Source organism: Chinchilla lanigera, unplaced genomic scaffold, assembly GCF_000276665.1.
Source record: "Chinchilla lanigera isolate Chin_1 unplaced genomic scaffold, ChiLan1.0 scaffold00118, whole genome shotgun sequence".
Classification (NCBI taxonomy): Eukaryota; Metazoa; Chordata; class Mammalia; order Rodentia; family Chinchillidae; genus Chinchilla; species Chinchilla lanigera.
In genome coordinates this window covers 2294801-2310831 of record NW_004955519.1, presented here as the reverse complement: position 1 = coordinate 2310831, position 16031 = coordinate 2294801, and the positions used below count along the sequence as shown (strand labels likewise).

The 16031-nt window shown below is 41.3% G+C and overlaps 1 long non-coding RNA gene across 3 annotated transcripts in view; it reads left to right on the top strand.

Moving 5' to 3' along the window:
• Nucleotides 1-16031, top strand: part of LOC102009749 — a 130958-nt gene that overhangs the window by 9982 nt on the left and 104945 nt on the right. The window contains exon 4 of one of the 3 annotated variants that reach the window (XR_001231860.1): nt 3399-3529. The exons of 1 other annotated variant lie outside the window; for it this stretch is intronic. This is a non-coding gene — a long non-coding RNA (uncharacterized LOC102009749). Of the gene's footprint in view, nt 1-3398; nt 4192-16031 lie in introns of those variants that run through there. One more of the 3 variants, XR_001231859.1, reaches the window with a different exon arrangement.

Below are 16031 nucleotides of genomic sequence, written 5' to 3'. Positions count from 1 at the left end.
AAAAAAAAAAAAAAAAAAGAGAAAAAAGAATTTGCTCCCTAAAGAGACAGTGAGCAATGTGCAGAGACATCTTTGATTGTCCTAACTAGAGGGGGTTGTGCTACTGTCATCTGGAGGGTAGACACCAGGGGTGTGGTTAAATACCCTACAATACACAGGACAGCCCCCGAAACAATTATCTGTTCCAAATGCCAGTAGTACTAAGGTTAAGAAAACTTGCCTTAAAAAATCCGTCAACTAGTAAAGAGAATTCTAACTTCAATTTGCTTTAAAAATCACTTAGTATTGGACTGGGGATATAGCTCAGTGGCACAGCACCTGCCTGGCAAGCACAAGGTCCTGAGTTCAATTTCCAGTATCAGAAAAGAAAAAAAAAATCACTTAGTATTTTTAAAAAAGCCACACATTTATACTAAGATGGTGTTAAATCCAGGAGATTTTTGTTCATTTGTTTTTTAAATGAGGTCTTGCTATGTTCTCTTGAATTTACAACCCTCCTGCCTCAGCCTTCCAAGTAGCTGGGATTACAGGCATGTGCCATTGCATCCCATCAAAAGGATTTTATGTATTTTTTCCGTCTTTCTCTTTTAATCCTTTTAATGCTGCTTATGTATTTCCACATAGAGCTTGGCTTTCTGTTTCCTAGAAAAATAATGCCAATGCTGGCATTTATCTGAATTAGTTAACTGATTTATTTATCTGAACTAGTTAACTCACAATTATGGGTACCAGTGACAGCAGGAGTGGACTCAATTTTTAAAAATACTTTAGAGCTGGGGACATAGCTCAGTGGTGCAGCGCCTGCCTGGCAAGCACGAGGTCCTGAGTTTGATTCCTGATACCAAAAAAACCCCACAAACTTCAGCAGCATGTATTGCAGTAGACTACCGATACCAGATTTGTGCCTTTAATCGTGTTGACTGAGTGATATACACAGTATCCGGTGTGGGAGAGGACGGAGAAGCAAGGGAAACTCTGCTGCCACGGATGTGAACTGGTAAGCAAGCACATTTGGAAAACAGTTTGGTATTATCTAGAAAAGCGAGGAGGTACATACCCTGTGGCTTTACTTGTATACTCTAAAGAATTGAAACCCTTTACCTGTATGAGGGGCAGGATGAGAAATAAAAGACCCTTGGGAAACAGTGTAGATATTAGGTTGAACTCTCTGGCAGTTAAAACTGGCCAGCTACTGGCACTTGCCTGCATTCGAGCTGGTGCTCTTGGCGCACCGCTGCGCACCGCGGAGATAATTCAAGCTGCTCTTCCAATCACAGAAGCTTTGTCACTCCCAGGAGTTGCTGGAGCTTTTGGGTTGGAACTTTCACTGAGCGGTTAGAGGATCTGTTTTAATTTTTTTGTTTTAATTACTCATGAATCTTGGGAAATTTGCTTTTGAGCTATTTGCTGTGCCAGCCTTTTTCTCCTTCGTCTGCACCGGTGCATGTCCCTGAAGTTGGCCACATAGAACTTATATCCTCGAGCGCACAAAGTGTGTCCAAGCCTTAATAGCGTGTAAATCAGCCAATAAAGGCAATTCTGATTTCATTCTGTAGCCTTTAAAAATTTGTATCCAGATTTATGTTCGGGTCCTGATGTAAAAAAAATGAACAGTACATTTAAGTTCTTTTTTGTCCAGAGTCCCTAGAGATAGGGGGCATGCGAGAAATGCCAACTGCCTCTTTTTCAACATCGTTACAAATAAATCCTTAAAATAAATGGTAAGTGCATTTTCGGTGTGATTGATTTACAGAAAGAAATTTCTTTGTATTAAGAAAAGACTAAGGACAACATATATACTTAAATGACTTGAATTTTATAGCTGATACCCTACTAATATTTTTAGTTTAGCACCATCTGTTTATCTGAAATTAAATTTCTAGCAAATGGTCATGCCAGGGGATGCTGCTTTTATTTTTATGTGCAGCTGAAACACAGAATAATAAAAATCTGCTTGAGTTGAAGAAATATGTTCGTAAAAGGTTTCTTTTTTAATCCGAGTTGGCTGAGAAAATGACTTTTTAATCTAGTGGCAGCTGCCTTCATTTGGCTGGTTTTCAGTCTAAATAGTTTATGTTGGAGACAGATCATTTGTTTTATAGTTGGATGCAGTATAACAAACAGTGCCTTTTGAGCTATGAGGAAGACCCAGATCTCACAAACATCTTATTCTTCCTATTAGTCTACCTAGCTAATTATTTCTTGTTTCTTTGACTGACAAAAGTGGCCTGCAATGGGTCTTTCAATGTAAAGTACTGGTGGCAAATTGCATGCCACCCAGTTGCTGTTTTTATTCCACTCTAAGAAAGTCGTATTGTGCCCATTAATTGGCATTTGTTTACAAGAGGGGGAAAACAATGGCTTTTGGAACTATGACTCAATGATAACACTTCTCATCACACTGGCTTGCAAATAGAATACTGTACTCCCTTTGGGGACTAGGGGTGATTCCACTGGGAGCCTGGGATTCTTCCCAACAGAGTGTTAATTAAAGAGAGCCACCTCTTGGCATCACTTTCGCTCCAGCAACACTTCAAACTCCTCCGGCCGCCTCTTTAATCAACATGTGTTGGATGTCTACTTTTAGCGCGAGGCGCTGCAGCTACCACCCAGATTTCAAAGACAGTGGCAAGGACAGGGTTTTATTGCCTTACTTCAAAGTCAAGGCACCCAAGCCTGCATTAGAGATGCTGTTATAATCTGCCACTGACATAGAGGAATGGAAATTTGCCAGGTAAAGTGTAAATTTCATAGAAGAGAGAGATTTTGCCGTCTTGTCTTTGCGCCCCAGCACTTAGCACACAGGTACCATTATGTTTATCTAGTAAGACTATGTTCCTTACTAGATAATATTAAATTAATTTTGTGTTTCCACTTTTCCTAATATTGAAAAAACAACCAGGGCATCATTTTGAAATGTAGAGGAGGGGCTTCAATGGTAAATTGCACTCGAAAGTTCTTACTTTGGGAGCTGTAGCTGTAGTTGTAGCTCAGTAGTAGAGCACTTGCCTTGCTGGGCCCTGGGCTCATCCTCAACACTGCAAGCAGACATTTTTTTTTCTCAGAAAATTGGATTTGTGACAGGGACCTGGGAGCTGGACCTGCAGATGCCTCATGGACAACTAAAGCAGGAGAAGGCTTGATATCTCTGCCTTCATTATTTGTCTCCTTTATTACCTTTGAACTTTGCTTTAGGTCCCTTCTGGGCTCTGCACATTGTCATGTTAATCACTCAAGGGGTGTCTGTAATACAAGTAGTACAGTTTCAGTATTCCTCAGTTTACCTAGCTTATCTCTTCTCCCTTCAAGACCGAGGAAACCAAGAGGAGAATATCCGAATTAATTTCTGGGACTTGCAGGGACATTCAGTTGCCAACTTTTACAATATCCATTTCTAGACCCCATGGAGTGATGCCTAGAAGTGTCCAGTCATTGTCATCAAACCTGAAATCATCTTGGACTCCAGGAAAAGCGGAGCCTAGCAGACTCCCCCACGATGGCATCAGAGGCGGCTCCTGTCCCCCTCCAAGTAAGAACAATCATCTCCTGGGAACCGAATTGCCCCTCAAGCTGTAAGGACTCCTCCAGAGCTATGAAACCAGGACTGAGATAATGAGCAACCAGATCCCAGCCTACCCTACCGTAGCACCTCAGAAGCTAGGCCTGTTGTTTTCCTAACAGGACAGTCTGATCTTCATTGTCAGATCAGTTTCTGAAGCTGAAGTCCCTTCCCAATACTTTTACTTTTGTTTGTTTAGGGGGTGGGCTTGATCATTGTCACAGCTGTGTCTCTCTTTTCTCCTACTTTCTGTTTTCTCTTGCTTTCCATTTAAAGTTTTATCCTGTAAATTTGTGCCGAATGCCTCAGTTTTAATTTCCATTGTCACTGAAGCTAGTGATAAAATGATATTGTAAAGAAAACCGGTGTATTAATCAACTGCAGGCTACCATAACAAAATGCTAAAGACTGGGTGACTTAAACAACAGAAATGTATTTCTCACAGTTATGGACCCTAGGAAATCCAAGAGCAAGGCTTCAGCAGATTTGGTTTCTGATGAGGTCTCCCTTCCTTGTTTACAGACTGTCACCTGTTCCTGCGTCATCACATGGGGCAGGGTAGAGGGAGAGGAGTCTTGCTCTCCCTATAAAGCTGTAGCCCTATCTGATTAGGGCCCCATACTATGCCCACATTTAGCCTTAATTACCTCACTAGAGTCCTAACTCCAAATATATTCACACTGGGAATTGGGGCTCCAGCATATGAATGGGGGGGTGGCACAGTTCAGTCCATAGCAATTGGACCTGACTTATAAAAGACACTTTAATTTTAGAACCCTCACATTACTATGAAAAAAATGCAACTTTAAAAAATTTGGTGTGAATATTAACGTTTAATATCATATCTCAAGAAAAGTCAGTTTTTCTGTGAGTCCAAATAAACATCTCCCTTTTTAAAAAGAATGTCAGTTTTTGAATTTTATCTTAAGTTTGAAAATACTCTAAACTGGTGAGTGGCATATTAAAAGTCAAGGTAGTTGCTCTCCTGGTACAGGAGAGGCATTAATTGAAAGGAGGCCTAGAGTGAGTGATCCATTCCTGTTTAGATGTTGAGTCGAAGGATGTGATCAGTTTGTAAATATTCTTTGAGATGTTCACATATAATTTGTGCACTTTCTTGTATGTTATAGATTAATCAAAAGTTAAAGCACAAAAGAAAAATACATCTGAGTGATGCATTGAATACCAGAGATAAACAGCACAGTTGCCCTGTTGTCTCAGCCTAGACAGACAGGCTATTCCTCCTTTGTCCTTTCTAGTTCAAAAAGTCACAAGACGTTAAAATCTAATAAGCTGTGTATGTGAAGAAGACTAGCCTTCTAGTCGAGTATAATATCTTCCCAAAGGCATAGCCGGAACTGCAGACACAGTTAAAATTTCTGGCTGACGTTGCCTGGTGCTGTGTTTCTCAACCTGTAGCTTAGCAGCTGTAGGCTAGAAAGCCAGATTTCCGAGGAGATGAGGAAGGCTTTCTGGGCAAGGGGCAGTGTGGTCCCAGGTGAGGGGCATAAGCAGAGTCCTCCCAAGAGTGGTGGCAGTTTTCAATGGCTTGTAAACAAACACCACCAAGTGTTCCAGGAGGTTCCAGCTGCCCTGGACAGAGGCTTTGGGCCGGTGCTAGTGACAAAGCCGGCTTTTATAAGTGATGGGTAGAGCTGGAAGGTGAGACAATACATCTCTGACCCTTGACATGGGTGTCTCTACAAGCTTCATGCTCACAGTCAGGTTGGTGCTTATTCTCCTAAAGGCAATCAGAGCCAAGAAGTTGGCACTGTCTAAACTTTTTGACCAACCAGTGGCTTTGTAGAGACCTTCCGGATTTATGAATAGGTTACTGCTCAAATTCCATAACGCCAGCGCTGAGCTCCATTGTTCTCAGCTCTCCCATTCCTGGTTTACTGTTTCACATTGTACTTTAACTTCCAACAGAACATTAACAGCAGTAGCTAGTTAAATTTTGGGAGCTGACAGTGCTACACAAACTAATGGAAATCTCATGGTTCTAGGGTGCTGTCATCATCAACAATTATTGTGGTGACCTTGTAAAACAAACACATCTATTTCTGCTTACCTTTACAGTCATTGAGATGTAATTTAAAAATACTGCAGGAAGGGTTGGGGATGTAGCTCAGTGGTAGACCACTTGCCTAGTATGTGCAAGGCCCTAGGTTAATCCTCAGCACTGAAAAAACAAGTCATGTGCTCTTTGTGATCAGTGTCTTGCCTTGCAGAAAGTAATGAATTTTAAGCTGTCGAAATTATTGAAACAATCTGATCTGTTCGTGTGTGCATGTGTATATTCGGAACAGGCTTATCTCTTGGGGCTTTACTGAATTAATGGACTCTAAAAATTCATAATTGCCTAGTTTCCGGTTGCTCTTTTCACCTTTTTGTATCCCTTGACATTCAAATGTCCTTGGAACACAGAAACGCATTATCCCAGAGCTTGTTAGAAATGCCCGCTTAGATACAATGCAGTCACCCCTGGGTATACACTGGGAATAGGTGCCAGGATACCCCATGGATACCAAAATCCTTGCAAATGCTCAAGTCCCTTATATAAAATGGTGTAGCGTTTCCATAGAACCTATATGCATGCTCCCTTTAAATCATCTCCGGAGTACTTAATAGCATCTATTATAATGCAAATTCTGCGTACATACTTGTTATACTGTATTGTTAGGAAGAATGACAAGAAAAAAGTACATGTCGGTATAGACGCAACTCCCCATCCCCACCCCCATCCCCACCGCCCCGAATATTTTCCACCTGAGGTTAGTTGAATCCACAGATGCAGAACTTATGGATATGGAGGGCAATTGCATTTAGTATCAGAATCTGCATTTTAACAAGATCTCCCAGTGATTCCTACACACATGCAAATGAATCAGCAAGTAGGCAATGGTAGTAATCCAGAGTCCTTTCTTCTCAAAACATCTCCCACTGGCCCAAAATTGTCATTATTTAGGATGAATTTCTCTACTGTATGCCACTTATGAGATATCCCTGGCCAGCACATATAGGTAACTCATCAAGTCACTTTCAGTTGAAAGCCTTCAGGTGAGTCCATTCGCTTGGGCCTTTCCAATGGGGAGATGACAGACAGCAGGTCGACCAGGGAATGAGGAGTAGAAAATGCAGCATCTCTACTGGAAGTATGCATGCAGACTCCATAATCATGGCCCCCTGGGGCCAGGAAACGGAGCTGCAGGGTCTAGCAGGAAGTAACAAAATAGCAATGACAATGGTCACAATAATGGTAGATAACCATTATGCTGGGGTTCCTAAATTTGTTTGACAAAAAGAATCACCTGGAGGAAGCGGAGGCTTTCTTTAAAAATACAGATTCTCCAGAGGCAGGGCCCACCTTGAGTTTCTGCCTCCCATCCTGATGTGTGGGGAGAAAAGTGAGAATCTATATTTTTAGCAAATGGGAAGCAAGATCTCTAGAGTAATTGAGAATTGTTCCCTGTCTTGATATTAAGGCCATTTCCAAAAGCGATGGAAGCAGGCACATATTGCTTTTGCCCTCTGAAACCTTATTTTGTTCCAAGAAATCTCTAGAAAGAAAATACAGTAATTTAATACAGCAATGCTAAATAGTGATAGTAGCAGGAACAGGGCACCATCTGGTTCATTTGAATAATTGTCAAGGTTGGCTTTTCTTTAAATGCTGCTTGTTGCTCAGTTCACCCATATTAAATGACTAGAACTAGAAGTCATCTGGTGGTGATGTGTTGGTATTACAAGAGTGTATTTGCATATTCAATTGCTCAACTAGGTCTCAGTTTGGGAATTCAAATATAACATTTGACCTTAATCTATATTTCATCTTCTAGAGTTGGTTACAGCTCCCTTTATAGGATTGTTTCAAGAACTACTTATTCTGGTACTGACATCTAAGATAGTGGTTTCCTCTGCAGGGTATGCAGACCTCTACAGTATTATCTTTTCCATGGCAACATGTCCAATTTACGTGTATGTTATAATGTATATAATGTTGTGCTGTAATAGTGGAACATGTATAAAATGTAAAATATTGGGATTGCTGAAGATGGTTGTATATAGGCTGAATTAGCAAAGAGTGGTAAGGTTTGTTGGAGTAAGGCTATTGATTGTAGAATAGGCTCCTCTCCATGGGTATAAAGCACCACCAAGTCCTTTGAGTCATAAGCTGTTGCTAATAGCGCTCTGGTGAAAAATTTTGTTATTGCTGGGCGTGGTGGCACACGCCTGTAATCCCAGCACTTGGGAGGCTGAGGCAGGAGAATTGTTGCAAGTTCGAGACCAGCCTGGGCTACAAAGCGAGCTCAAGGCCAGCCTGAACTGCATACTGAGACCCTGTCTCAAAGAAAAGACCAAAAAAAAAAAAAAAAAAAAGAAAACTTTTGTTATTAAATTTTGTTATGTTTATGGCTAAGCATAGTGGGGAATCTAATCCCAGTTAGAGGATATAACATATTGGGTGGTATGTTATTCGAAAGTTCCTGCCCTTGGCTCAAAAATGTTTGTACATTTTTCATCCAGTATATTAGTCCTTCCTACCAGCATCATGCTTTCCACTCCTCGATGTGTCTTTACCCTTGTCAGTTCAGTGGTGTTTATTGAACTCTATAGCCTCATGTGCTAAATGTTTCAGCATATTGTATATATACAAGGATAAGACATTTGCTGTTCTTAGGAAGTTCACTGCCTAGAACAGATAATGCCAATGGTTGTGTTTTGGGAACAGTTACATTGATAATGGTGGTGCTGCTAATGTTGCTAGTGACAGTGGTGATGATAGCTGTCTTAGTTACTTTCTAGTTGCTGAGACACAATACCCAACACCCACAACTTAAAGGCAGAAAGGTTTATTTTGACTCACAGTTTGTAGACGTTTCAATTCATAGTCAGCTGGCTCCAAGGCATGGCAGAAGGGTATGGCATTGGAGAAAGAGCTCATGGCATGGAGGTGGAAAGCAGAGAGAGGCGGCGGGGAGAGAGGGATTATGGAATAAGAGTAGGGAGAGAAACAAACTCTTCCAGGCTGCACCCCCAGTGACCCACTTCCTTCAACCACCCTTTACCTCCCAACATCACTTATAGCTATAAACTCATCAGTGGACAGATCCACTGACAAGCATCACACCCCCATGATCCAGTCACCTCCCAAAAGTCCTGCCTATGAGCACATGAGGCTTTATAGGGATGTCTAGATATAAATCATAACAAGGGCCAAGGAGAAAAGGACAAGAATGTCTTTTTTTAAAAATTTTTTTTTTTGTTTTGTTTGTTTTTTCCAGTCCTGGGAATCGAACTCACGACCTTGCGCTTGCCAGGCAGGTGCTGTGCCGCTGAGCTAAATCCCCAGCCCCCGAGTGTCTTATTTATGATTGAGATTAAAGCAAAAGAGGAACGAAAGATTTCTCCTTGCTGGTATCTCATGACATGACATTTTTCCCTAGCAATGATGCTCTCCTCTGCTTATTTATCTTGCTTCTCAAATAGCTTAAAAATACTTTTTAGTCATTCCCAGCATGGACCGTAATTCTCAGCTTCCTAGGATTTGGGCCTTGGGAACAGCAGGTTTTGCTAGGCCCTGCCACTCTCCTATATTTTGGTCCTCAGTGCTCTGCAAGCTGTGAACGCCGTGAGTCATTCTTCCCATATGGTGGGATTCCCTCCCCTCCCTCCATCCACATGCCTGCCCTGCCATCTGCCACCACTCTCAAGGTTATGGAGCAAGAGCTGACACAGGGAAGGGAAAGGAAAACACGGGGAAAACAAACACCACTATATAAATAAAATAGAAAAAAAGAACGTATTTTCTTACTACAAAAGCAATTTGTATTTATTACAGAAAAATGAAAAATTAAAGCACAAAACCCCCAAACCAAACCAGCGCAAAACAAAACAACCCCACTCAGCACATTATTAGTCACTCTGTCTCTACATATGTTTCTCTAAACCTGCATCCTGTATTTATCTGTCCCTGTAGCAAGCTATCAGACCAAATGGGTTTATTACCACATAATTTTGTGACCCTTATAAAGCATCTTCCTCTTTCAGTAAGCCACCCTCACACTACATTTTTAATGTTCAGTGAGTATTTCCTACATAAGGCATTGTTCCCATCACTGCAGTTTAGGTAAGGTAGTCTCTGCCCTCATGTGGTACCACATAATTTCTTTCCCCCTGTCTAACATTTAGGTCATTGTATTTGCTTTTACAAACAATGCTGTGATGAATAACCTAATAGCTGAATCCTTGCATATGCTCCTAATTTCCAAATACTTATGCTGACTACTCCTTGCCTCTTTGTGTCCATCCGCCATTCTTCTCTGCCTTGCTCCATGGAGCGCATCAGTGGGCTCATTCGCCTCTGGTGATGGAAAGCTCCTGCAGGACACAGGGGAGTGCAGCAGATACCGGGGTAATAAGTTCTGATCCCCTCCCCCTGCCTCCTTGTGGGTTGTCCTTAGCTACATTCTGATAGTGATGGCTGTGGTACCTAGGCAGCCCTCTCCCAGAGCTCCATGCTCAGGGGGTTGCTAACCCCAGTATCCTACGCTATGCCTTGTTAGTTTCCCTTAACCTTGCCCTAGCCCTTGCCCTTACACAGAGGTCTTCATTAAACCCTTCTCACTTACCCCATGTGAATCGACCATCTGTCTCTTGGCATGACCATGGATGATAAAAGTGCGCTTCTATTCCTGGCATATTCTGCATCCCTACAGCAGCTCACCTGCATTGGGAACCTGGGACAAATTGTACGGAAAGGTCAAGAACTCCTTTTTCTCGTGTGACTTAAGGCCTGGATGTCAGCAATCACTGAGCAGCTGTTTCCTGTTTCATTTTTTCTGACACTCCCATTTCATACTCTGATGAAAATTTCTCAAGCTCTGACTGAGATGCTCCGGTAGGGGCACAGGATAGGACCAACAAAGCCCTCGGCCCTTCCTGCCAGAGCTTTGGCTTGGTGCTGGAACTTTCCCTGGAGGCAAGATGAGTTGAGCCATGTTCTGTGGTCATACTTGAGTTCATAGAGAAATGTGATTCTTTGATTCTCCCTCTACTTTACTCTTAAATGGCATTATAATATTCTTGTTAAATAACCAGAAGTATATTTTTAGAGCTTCTAGCTTAGATCAGAGTCTCCTGATACTATCTCCTCCGTGATTCCATCTTTTCTTTGAACCAGTACTAGTGTGTTTTCTTAAAGTCTACATCATGTTTTACCTTCCTCATCTTTTGGACTTTTAGATAACATGGTCCTTTTCTTCAAAGATTCTTCATACTTCACTTTAACCAATTGTCTTTGGCTATCCAGAATTAAGTATCTGTCCCATTTCCTTTGTCTACCTTGTATTTGATGAAATTGTTAGCAAGACTAGTAAAACTTATCAAATACTCTTCTTTTTAGCGAGATAAGACTTTTCACTCTTCACATATTTGGGGTCCCCATCTTATTTCTGTGCTCCAAGTCCCCACTCTTCATGCATTACTATGGTCTGGAATTCCAGTTCCCAGAGGTGGGCACTAGAAGAAGCTTGCTTTTAAAGTCAGAAAGAGCTGGAATTAAATACAGCCACATATGGGCTCTGTGACTCTATCGCTCTTTCTTCACTGAGTCGCAAGCTTCCTGATATACCTCACAAGGTTGAGAAGTAAATGAGATGATTTGTATAGCAGTAGCCAAGCATGGAATGTATCCAGTCCCCACTTCCTCTCTCTACTTGTCTTCGCTCCTCCCTCTCCCCATCTTCCTTAGCCTTCTCTTCCTTACCTTTCCTTCCTCTCTCTACTTCCGTCTTCCCTCTTCGCTTCTCCTTCTCCTTTCCCACGCTCCCCCTTCTCAACCTTCTCTGGCGGTGAGACTAACAGAGATGAGAAGGATGAAAACTCAGCTCAGAAACACCAAATGAATGCCCGGCGTGGTGGCACATGCCTATAATCCCATCACTTGGGAGCTGAGGCAGGAGGATCACTCTGAGTTTGAGGCCAGCCTGGGCTACATAGCAAGCCCCTGTCTCAAAAAAAGAAAGAAAGAAAAAAAAGAGAAACATGTCAGATGATTCTCTTTCTCCTTGCAAATGGATCATAACTGTGTAGGCCTCAGAAGGAAAATTCCCAGACATAAATCTAGACCCCCAAAAGGCTTTTCTAATACTCCCCAGTTATTTTATGAACTTTCACCGTGGAGAATTAGGGACACAAAGAATAGTGTGAAGTTGCTGATGATGTTCCTAGTTTTCCCAGTCTGAAAAATGTCCAGTGTTCCAGATAGGAGATCTGTCTTGCTGAATCAAAAGATAAACTCTCCAAATGGTTATATAATATGTCAAATGGTCTTATCTGGTAGAAGGGAGTTGGCCTGCTAACATCATCTGGTTCAGGTTTTGGAGGGTGATTTGGGGCTTTAGAAAACTGCTGTATCAGCTGATAGAGCTTCTCTAAAGGTTAGCTGGAGAAATGCACTGTAAGTCCTTTGCACTGGAGTTCAGACTTTACTTGGTCTCTCTTCTCAATCCGTACAAATCCTTCACTTAGAAAGGAAACTAGAATGATCTTAGATCTTTTTTCCTTGCTTCAGTGCTGGAGACCCAACCCAGGGTCCCAGGCATGCTAGGCAAGTGGCCTACCATTGAGTCACACCCCCAGCCTGGTCTTAGGTTTCTTTAAGAATTTTCCCAACAATAGTATGACAGAGAAAACATTTTTAGCTTCTATTTTATTACATAATTTTATATATAAAATAATGAATGTAGTGTGTAAGTTGTGAAGACTATTACAATATAGGCATACAGGAGCTGGAACGTTAATATCTGGGCTCTCATTCACCCACCAAAAAACTGCTTTCCTAAATTTTGCATTCTACTCCTTTAAAAACAAAATTCTTTCAGTTTTTTCTCGTTTTGGTTTGTTTGTTTTGTTTTGTTTTTTGAGGACAGGGTCTCACTATGTAGTTCAGGCTGGATTTGGACTCACCTTGCAGCCCAGGTTGGCCTTGAACTTGCAGTGATCCTCCTGCCTCAGCCTCCAGAATGCTAGGATTACAGGCGTGCACCACCACACCTGGCTACTTAGAAACAAAATCCTTTTACCATACATATTCCGAAACAACTTGTAGGTTTGCTTGTTTCTGAGCTTTATAAAGATGGCATGACAATATAGGGGCTGGGGATTTAGCTCAGCGGCAAAAGCGCCTGCCTGGCAAGCGCAAGGTCGTGAGTTCGGTTCCCGGTACCGGAGAAAAACCAAAAAAAAAAAAAAAAAAAAAAGATGGCATGACAATATAAGTAATATCTTTTCATTTAAGTTTCTAGCATCCATCAATTCATCCATATCATTGTTGGTAGCTGTTAGCTTTTCGTTACTATGACAAATGCCTGAGATAATAAACTTATAAAGGCCTGAAATCATCAGCTTAGCAGAAGAAATGGTTTATTTTGTTTCACAGTTTTCAAGGTTTCAGACCATGGTTGGTTGTTCCTGTTGCTTTGGACCTGTGGGCATACGTAATGGCAGGACCAGAGCAAAACCACCTACCTTGTGGTTGATAAGCAAGACAGAAAGAGGAAGGGGTTTGGATCCCCAGTTCCTCCTTGTTTTAGTAACTTTCTTGTTGCTGAGACATAATACCCAACAAGGATTTGGGCTCATAGTTTATAGAGGTTTCAGTCCACAGTCAGCTGGCTCCAGCATGGCAGAGGGGTATGGCAGAGGAGGAAGAGCTTGTAGCGTGGAGGCAGGAAGCAGAGAGAGAGAGAGAGATTTCAAGGGAGGAGGGAGAGAGACAAACTCTTCCAGGCTACATCCTCAGTGACCCACTTCCTTGAAGCAGGCTTCACCTCCCAACATCGTATTTAGCCATAAACACATCAGTAGACGAATCCACTGATGAGTATCACACCCCCGTAATCCAATCACCTCCCCAGAGCCCCGCCTGTGAGCTCATGAGGCTCTGGGGGAACATCTAGATATAAACCATAGCACTCCTTCAAGCCCCCTCCCCACCTAAATACCTCCTACTAGGTCCTCCCTCCTAAATGCTCCATTGTCCCCCCAAAACACTACCCTGGACAGCACAGAAGTACCATGTGGACCTTTGGTGGATCCTGAAAATCTAAACTACAGCAGCAGCTGAAATTCCTTCTTTTTTACTAGTGCTCTTCTTATATGCCATTTAGTGAATGTACACAATTCATTTATCCTATCCTATCTGTCTATGAACATTTTAGTTATTTATTGTTTGTAGGTATTTGCATAATAGTCTTGTTAATGTAGATGAAAAATATACTAGTAAGAATTTTTAGTGCTCCTCTGACAGATTGTCATGAGCAGTAGACTAATTTGACTAGCATCCCTTCGAGCTTTTTCTGTTTTATCATTCCTGTTTATTACCTAAAGAGATTTAGATGCAAGGAAAAGAAATGATTTGTCCGTGCTGTTGTCACTATTGATGTTTCTACTGCCAACCCCAAAAGCCGGTTACATCTTCTCTTGGTTTTTCTTGTCTGAGCAAAGAATGCTTTGCATTGTAATACCAGAATTTAAAAAAATATTTTATTTTGATCTCACAAAACTTTTGATCCAGGAGGCTGTGTGCTACAGTGAAAATCATACAAGCTTAAGAGCTAGGAAGGTTTGGGTCTTTAAATGTGCATTGGTACTTGTAGTAGAGTAGACCTGTGCAGATCCCTTTATTCTCCTAATCTTTATTTCCTTATCTGCAAAAGGGAGATAACAATGCCTTTCTCACATGATGGTGCACTGATAATGTCAGGTAAGATCTGTGAAAGGCCCAGTCCTCAGAATATAAAATAAGGAGCAGAGCAGACGAGGCTCAGAGGCTGATGAGTGGAGCTCATGATCTTACCCTAAAACCAGCTCAGGTGGAAGACAGCTGCAGTTTATTCCTGACATTTTGTGGATGGTTCTGGCCCAGAATAGAGAATAGAAAAGTCCTTCATTGACTTGATGGTAATACTGTATAATGTCTCGGCTTTTCTTAGGATGTCAGATTTTTCTTCCCAAACTTATCTTGCGGAATTATTTTAACAGTCCCTTTATTATGGGATATAGTACAAAATTCCTTCATATTTTCTATTTGGTTAGCAAAGTAACAAAAAATGAATGGCCATAATGTTTAATAATCAAGGAGAGGGGCTGGGGATTTAGCTCAGCGGCAAAAGCGCCTGCCTGGCAAGCGCAAGGTCGTGAGTTCGGTTCCCGGTACCGGAGAAAAACCAAAAAATAAAAAAATAAAAAAAAAAATAATCAAGGAGAGAATGTTGGATTCTTTTGGAGAAAAACTTAAGCTAATTAGTGCGAATTCTTCTTAAGGCCATTACATAGAGCTTTTCTTTTCTTCTTTTGAGTATTGAGGATTGAACTCAGGCCCTTCCACATACTAAAGCATGCACTCTCCTACTGAGTTACATTCCCAGCCCTGCAGAGAGCATTTAACTCCAGAGGTGGGGCCGGCACTCCATGAGAATCATGACCCTGTCTTTCTTATTCTCCACTCTATCCCCACTGCCTTACAGTGTCTGCACCTAATAGTGAGTATTTGATGAGTAAACAAGTCTTCAATAACAGAGGCTTGGAATGTCATGAGTTTGTTAATAAGTAAGTGCTGTCATCTTGGTGTATTTATCTTTGATGAAATACAAATACTTCTGGGAGCAAAATGATTTTTTAAATAAATGTATATACTTAAGGCATATATCTTGATGATCTCCTAGACATATGCACTGTGAAGTAATCACCCCAATCACGATAGTTATCACCTCATATGGATTTTTTTTTGTACCTTCAGATCTACTTTCATAGCAAATGCCAATAATATATTATAGTATTGTTACCTGTAATTACCATGCTGTATATTAGATCTCCAAAATTTATTCATTTGGCATTATGAAAACTTATGCCCCTTGACCTACATCTCCCCATGTCTTCCTCCTCCAAGCCCCTGGTAACTACCATTTTATTCTCTTTTTCTGAGTTTGACCATTTTAGATTCACATTTAAGTGAAATCACATAGCTTTTTTTGGGGAGGAGTCTAGTTTATTTCACTTAACATAGCCTCGATCCATATTAGTGCAGCAACAGGATTAGTTCTTTTTTAAGGCTGAATAACATTCCATTGTATGTATATACTACATCTTCTCCATCCATCCATCCATCCATCCATCCATCCGTGAATGGACACAGGTTGATTCCATGTCTTATTATTGTGAATAATGCTGCAAAGAACAAAGGAGTGCAGATATTTCTTCCAGATACTGATTACTGACTTTAGTTATTTTGGATAAACACTTAGAACTAGAATTAGTGAATCAGATTTTCTCTCTGTCTGTCTATCTATCTGTCTCTCTCCTTTTCTTGGCATTGAGAATTAAACCACCCAGGAAATACCAAGCTACATCCTCAGCCCTTTTCAAAATTTTAAAAATTTTGGGATAGTTTTATTACTAAATTGCACAG